The 7,092-nt window shown below is 38.5% G+C and overlaps 1 pseudogene; it reads left to right on the top strand.

Annotated features, from left to right (window-relative positions):
* Positions 1–2,004: 2,004 nt before the first annotated feature.
* Positions 2,005–5,720, top strand: LOC141845639 (plant intracellular Ras-group-related LRR protein 3-like; annotated as a pseudogene).
* Positions 5,721–7,092: the final 1,372 nt, after the last annotated feature.

The following is a 7,092-nucleotide window of genomic DNA, read 5'->3' as shown; positions in this document are numbered from 1 at the left end:
TGAGCCCAAGAATAAATCCATGAGGGCTTAGGCCTAAAGTAGATAATATCATGTCATTGTAGAGATATTTTGATTCCATCGATTCTAATACCATATTTCGTAATTATGATCGCCGCCTTGATACCCACGTGTGAAATGACCTTATGAGCGTATGTCAACGATGGAACTTTTATCCTGATCATTCCATATCTTCCTGACAAGATCATGTTCGACAAGATGTTTCTTTAATTAAGATGAGATGTGATTAATTGAGATATGATAAGACCTCTTCCTCTTCCTTATATATAAAGACCACTCCCTTCTGTACACAGGTACGCACGCATACGCGAGCACACACCCGCACTCTCGTCTTCCTCTGTTTTTTCTCCTTCTTCCTCTTTGCTCGTTGACTTAAGCATCAGAGTAGTCGCGCGCATGACACTCCTGGCCTTCTTGCTCACGGTTGCTCTGCTTGCAGGTCCCGGAGGTCTATAAATCTTGAGGTGGGTTGTGGAGGGAGTGAGCATTATTACCTTTGCCACACATAGTGGAGTCTTCCACTGTGTCATGCCGATGGCGGGATGGATAAATATAATCATAGTTTGCAGGATCGTGATCCTATGCAAGATTAATTTGGGATCAAAATTGAATCAGTCGAAATTGAATAGTAGAATTATACAATCCTATAAAAAATCTTAAAATTTAATATATTATTTGATAGAATGATCATTGATCCATGAAGACCAAATCAATTTAATATTTAATTAAAATTCTATTTAGAATAAATTAAATTAAATTAATAATAATATTATTAATGGCAAAATAAGTTGATAATATATATAATAAATAAATATAATTAATTTATAGTTTTTAAATTTTAAAATAAATTTATATAATTTAATAGAACATTCGAGGAAATCTATTTAAATTATGTTATTTAAGTTAGGAGTTAATTAAAATTAAAATTTTTAATTCATGTCGACGCTCCTTTTCTGTGTCGATGTTTGTTTATTCACTGTGTCGATTCCTTCTGTGTCGATGCTCCACAAGCCACGGTATCATCTCCTCCTCAAGCCACGACGTCGCCTCCTTCGCTGTTGTTGCCCATCAATAAAGACATTGTCCTCCATGATTCCACTATTAAACGCTATTCAGAGGAGAATTATTTTTAACATCTGATCATGTCAATTCTACTAATCTCATACGATCCAACAATCCTGTTTGGATTCTAATATAAAATTCATTTTCCAATTGATCCAGATCAATTTAATACTTTTGGATGGTAAGATCCGGATCTTGGATTTTACAAACGAGATATCTCATGCCCATGACGTCACATCACTTTCAGGAGTGAGTATTCGGTTAAAACCGAATTGAACTGAACCGAATTAATCGAAAACCAAATAAACTGATTTTTTTTTTAACCAATCGAACCGACCGAATTTTTCAATAAAAATTGAATAAATCGAACCGATATTTTATCGATTAATTTAGTTTTCAACCAAATTAACTGATTTTTTAAAAATATTATGAATATTTTATTAATGAATTAAGGATTTATAAATTTATTTATTTAAAATGTATAAATTATTTTTTTAATTTAGTTTATTTAGTTTAATTGAATAAGAAATTTTAAAATTGAAATCGAACCGAATTAATTAATTTTTAAAAAAATAATAACTAAAATTTTAAAATAATTAAATCAAATTAAAAATTAGATTCAGTTTTTATCGATTTATTCGATTTAATTAATTTTTTACTCCTCCCTAATCACTTTTATATTTTTTTTAATCGCTTTGCATGTGTTTTATTTATTGTATTCGCGCATAAATTAATTTAATGAAACGGCACGAAAGGAGAGATTGTGCGGTGCCCGACGGTGGCATGCATGGTCATGGATGCAATAGCCGGCCCTGAGTCCATCTCCTAACCGACCCCGAAGGAATCGGTCTCGTCTCGCTAGCCTTTCATATCCTCATCCTTCTTCCTTCCTTCCGATCTGCTTCACCCCCATTCTCCGTCGACGCCATGGATCCCAACCCCAACTCCTTCCCCATCCTCTCCTACGTCATGTCTCGCCTCCCCATGGTCCCCTCCTTCAAGCATGCCCAGAGCCCCTTCGGCGATATCGAGCAGCCGCCTCCCCCGACCGCGATGACGAGGTCGAGCTGATGCAACGTCTTCCCCTCCTCCAGCAGCCAGCCCTGATCTCCTCCATGGCCGCCTCCGTGGCCGACGTCACCCAGGCCCGCTCCGTGCTCCGCGCCCTCGGCGACCGCCCCGACCACGAGGCGGTCGACGCCGCTCGCGCCCGGGTCAGTTCCATCGACGACGAGCTCGACCGGCAGCTCGAGGAGATCGATGCCGCACAGCGCCTCGAGGGGGCGGACTTGGTCCGGTGGCGGGCGGAGCGGGAGGAGTTCAGGGCCAGAGCGGAGAGGGAGAAGGTCGCCCTGCGCGCCGTGATTCAACTGGACGAGATGCACGAGGGGTATGGGAGGCTTCTGAGGGAGGCCGAGGCGAGGTTGGTGAAGATGTATGATGCCGGTCGTGCTGAGGGCGATAAGGAGGGTTCTGCGATGGTGCGGGAGAAGGGAAAGGAAGTGAACGAGAAGGTGATTGCTGTACTGCGAGAAGGGACGGACAAGTGCTCCGATAGGGTGGATCTGTCTGGACAACAACTGATGTATCTACCGGAGGCATTTGGGAAGCTGCGAGGCTTAATCTCTCTCAACTTGTCCGACAATCTGCTCGAGGTCTGCTTCTATCTATCCTCTCTGTAGTTTCATAATTCGCAAATTCTAGGGGATGGCTTGCATAATCCTGGTACCTTTATAACTCAAACTAAAACATAGATGCTATATGCGTACAGCTTGTTACATGAAAATATAGACCAAGACAATGATGAAAACCACAAAAGATGAGATTCAAATAAAGCTGATTCCTTGATTCCAGGCCAGCAATATGTTGATAGAGATGGAATGAATGGAGATCTATCTCTTGCGTGCCGGGCGGAGCCACATTTGTAGCTACCTGGGCTATAGCCTGGGGGCTGACGGCGTTGAAAAAGAAAAAAATTTGGATTTACGGATGAGAGAAAAGAAATTTTAAGAGAACAAAGAGGAGCTCAGGGTGTACCGGCGTAACCCAGAGTTCGGGGTCAGCCCAAGTAGATCATGCGGGCTGGCTCTGCCATCTCTTGCGTGAACTTCTCTTTGCAATGTATATAGCAAGCATGCAACAAACTAAAGTATGGATGAGTTATTTTGCACTCAAAATGGCCAATTTTGAGTCTCACACATGGTAATAAGAGTAAAAAAGTTTGCCCCTGCAGAATCAATTTGCATGAGTGTTTCTGTTTGAGATCGCCGAACAATGAGCCACCGGTGAGCTGTCGTCTTTGTTAACATAGTCGTTGAACACTAATGGAGAGTTGGAACGATCGAAGAGCCTGCAAAACTTAAGAAAGACAGGGGATTAGGGGTGTCTTGGCCCACCTACTTCGATGCTTAAGTCAAGTCTCCAGCGAGGGAGGTAGAGAAGAAAAACAGTAAAAATGGGAGAGAATCGAGGGATAACTGATGAATGTGTATCTATTCACATACCTTTCTCCATAGTAGCGGGCTCCTTTTATAGCACCAGGAATAGTCACTTCTTTAATGGAGTGCCCTATCATAGTAAAGTAAATGTTCCATTGTCATATCTGCGAGTCAAATCATCCACGTCCTATCCTGTAGAAGATCGCGTGGGATCACACTATAGAGGGCTTGTTGTTCCATATGTTACGATAACCCACGTGAGGTTTCGTGTGTCGCTGACCAATTGAGGGACTTGATTTAGAGGTTTAACATGTTAAGTGGAGAGGCATTGGGTCAGTAAAGTTGAGCCGACTGAGCAAGAGTGTTGGTTCCGCAAGGATGAGACGGGAGGAGCAAGAGTGTCGATTCGGCGAGGCCGAGTCGACTAGGGAGTCGACCTTTATGGGGAAGATTGGAAAGTCGGCCTTCGTGAGGAAGACTGGGGAGTCATCTTTCGTGGAAAAGATTGGAGAATCGGCCTTTATGAGGAACACTGGGGAGTCGGCCTTTGTTCGGAAGACTAGAGAGTCGACTTTCATGAGGAAGACTGGAGAGTCAGCCTTTGTCATGAAGACTAGAGAGTCAGGCTTCATGGGGAATACTGGAGAGTCTGTCTTCGTCAAAAAGACTAGAGAGTCGGTCTTCGTCGAAAAGACTAGAGAGGTGATGATCTTCATGGAGAAGATTGGGGAGTCGGCCTTTGTCGGAAAGATTGGAGAGTCGGCCTTCATGGAGAATACTAGGAAGTTTGTTTCGTCGGGAAGACTGGAGAGTCTGCCTTTGTCAGGAAGACTCCTTAGGGAGCCTGACAACTCGGCTAGTTGAGTCAGCTCGGCAATTGACACCCTTATAGAGTTTATGTTGATCAAGTTAAGGACCTGCCACGTAGATCTTTATTTACCTCCACATCAATGGGTATGTGATTTAGATTAAGGGTAAAACGGGATGAAAAATAGTGAAGGGCATAATTTTGAGAAACCCAATAATTGAAGAGTTGTTAGGTAAAAACAAAATTTCAGGGGTGTGTTCTGGTCAATCTTCCAAAGGAATCACTAGTGAATGTGAATATACACATTGTTCCAGAGAATATAATATAATGGCCAAACACTTTTTTTTCCCATTTCCATTAGTTTCATGTTTCCAGACTCAAGATATTATCTCTTATTATTTGGCCATCTACTATTCAATACTCAATGAAACTTCTTGCAGCTTGATTGTTGCCAAGAACACACTAAACATCTCGGATCTCTTTGATTTTGTTACAGGTTGTTCCAGATGCTATAGCAGGGTTAGAATGTCTGGAGGAACTTAGACTGTCGTCCAACAGCCTCACTATGCTGCCTGATTCCATTGGACTGTTGCTAAAAATGAAGATTCTTGATGTATCTGGTAACAAGCTCAAATCTTTGCCAGATAGCATCTCAAAATGCAGGTATTGCTGAAAAGAAAAGTTCATATGAAATATCCATGAGCTTGTTGTTAGAGAGACTCATTTTAGCTTTCATTAACTTCAGGTCCTTGGTTGAGCTGGATGCAAGTTATAATGAACTAGCTTATTTGCCAACTAATATCGGATATGAGATGCAGAATCTACAGAAATTATGGATCCACCTTAATAAACTACGTTCTCTTCCCACATCCATATGTGAGATGATATCCCTGCGCCTTTTGGATGCTCACTTCAATCAACTTCGAGGACTTCCACATGCCATCGGGAAGTTAATAAATCTTGAGATTTTGAATGTTAGTAGAAACTTCAGTGACCTACAAGAGCTCCCTGCTACTTTCGGCGATCTGATCAGCCTCAGGGAACTTGATCTTAGTAACAATCAGATACATGCATTGCCTGATACATTTATCCGGCTAGACAAGTTGACGAAGCTCAATTTGGACGAAAACCCATTAGTCATCCCCCCAATGGAAGTTGTCATCCAAGGTGTTGAAGCAGTGAAGGAATACATGTCAAAGAGGTGGCATGATATGCTCTTAGAAGAAGAGAGGAAGAGTGCCACGAAAGCAAATTCACCCACTCAAATTGGTTGGTTGACACGCAGCGCGTCATGGTTAAACAACTGGGTTGGTGGAGTTTCTGAAGGTGTAGCAGAGTACCTTGGTGCGGGCCCAAATTCCCCCCGAGATTCATATCTCGATCAGCGGCTGTGACTCAAGATTGCGATCACCTTCTGTTATATAAGGTGTCTGAGAGTTTCAGAAAAATAAATTGAGAACTGGTCAAACTGTTGGAAGGGCTTGACTTTCAGTTTTGGCGACAGCTTCTTTGTGGTTTTGCACGAAGCAAAGTATTCTATAAGGTATGTTGGGTTGAATAGTCATTATGGATTCTTATCTACTATTCTCTGTCTGAACCATCTTTATTTTCTTTTTATTTTCTTTTCTTGCGCTCTTTTTATTTTTCCATATATCTTGCGCTCTTGATGTCTTGACGTATGAGGTTCATTTGTCTCTTTGGGTAAATTGAGTCTTGTTGGTAGTTTGGTCATGAACATTACAGATGAGGCAGGACAGATAATGTTGGGGCACAAAGAAGAGAACGTGCATTGTTTCAAGAAATGAGAGGTCTTAAATAGGGGTGAGTAAAAATTCGGTTAAACCGAATACACCGATTGAACTGATTGAATTAAAAAATTCAGTTTGATTATTTCAAAATTTCAGTTATTTTTTCTAAAAAAATCAGTTAATTTGGTTCGATTTCAAAATTCCTTATTCGGTTAAATCGAATAAACCGAATTAATCAAACTAGCAAAATAATTTATAAATTTTAAATAAATAAATTTATAAATCCTTAATTTAGTAAAAAATTTTATAATATTTAAAAAATTCAAATTAATTTGATCGAAAACTGAATTAATCGATAAAATATTGATTTGGTTTATTTGATTTTTATTGAAAAATTTGATATCAGTTAATTCGGTTGATTCGAAAAAAATCAATTTATTCGATTTTCGATTAATTTGATTCGATTCAGTTCAATTTTAACCGAATACTCAACTCTAGTCTTAAATATTAAATTTGTTTGATCGATTGGTTGTACAAATAAAAATTATTGAATAAATCCTTATATGCTCGTCGCTTGTCAAAATGGATTGACCAAGCCGATAAGTCAAATTTAAATTAAGTTGTGAAAATATTTATTTGGTTTGATTTTCTTGAGCTGTTTAAAATTTTCATATTTTTAAATTTATTTAGTTAATTAGTATTTTAATATTTTTAATTATTTAGTTGTTAGTGAATTTAATATTATTAATTTATTTGTCCATTTGTAAGACTTATTTATTTATAAATTTGATTAAAAAATTTATTGATAAATTAAATATTATTTATAATTTTTATTTATAAATATTAACGATCATATATATATATAAATATATATATATATATATATATAATAATAAGTATATAAATACATTTTATTTAATCGAACATAATTTATTCATGAATATTTAAATCATTTATAATTTTAATTATAAAATTTGTTGTAGTTTTTTTCTCAATTAAATAATATAAATCTTTTAAA

This window comes from Curcuma longa, chromosome 14, assembly GCF_044706935.1.
Source record: "Curcuma longa cultivar G26 ecotype Majalengka, Jawa Barat chromosome 14, ITB_CL_G26_1.1, whole genome shotgun sequence".
Taxonomy (NCBI): domain Eukaryota; kingdom Viridiplantae; phylum Streptophyta; class Magnoliopsida; order Zingiberales; family Zingiberaceae; genus Curcuma; species Curcuma longa.
The sequence above is the reverse complement of the archived record's forward strand: the minus strand, read 5'-3'. Positions and strand labels throughout refer to the sequence as shown.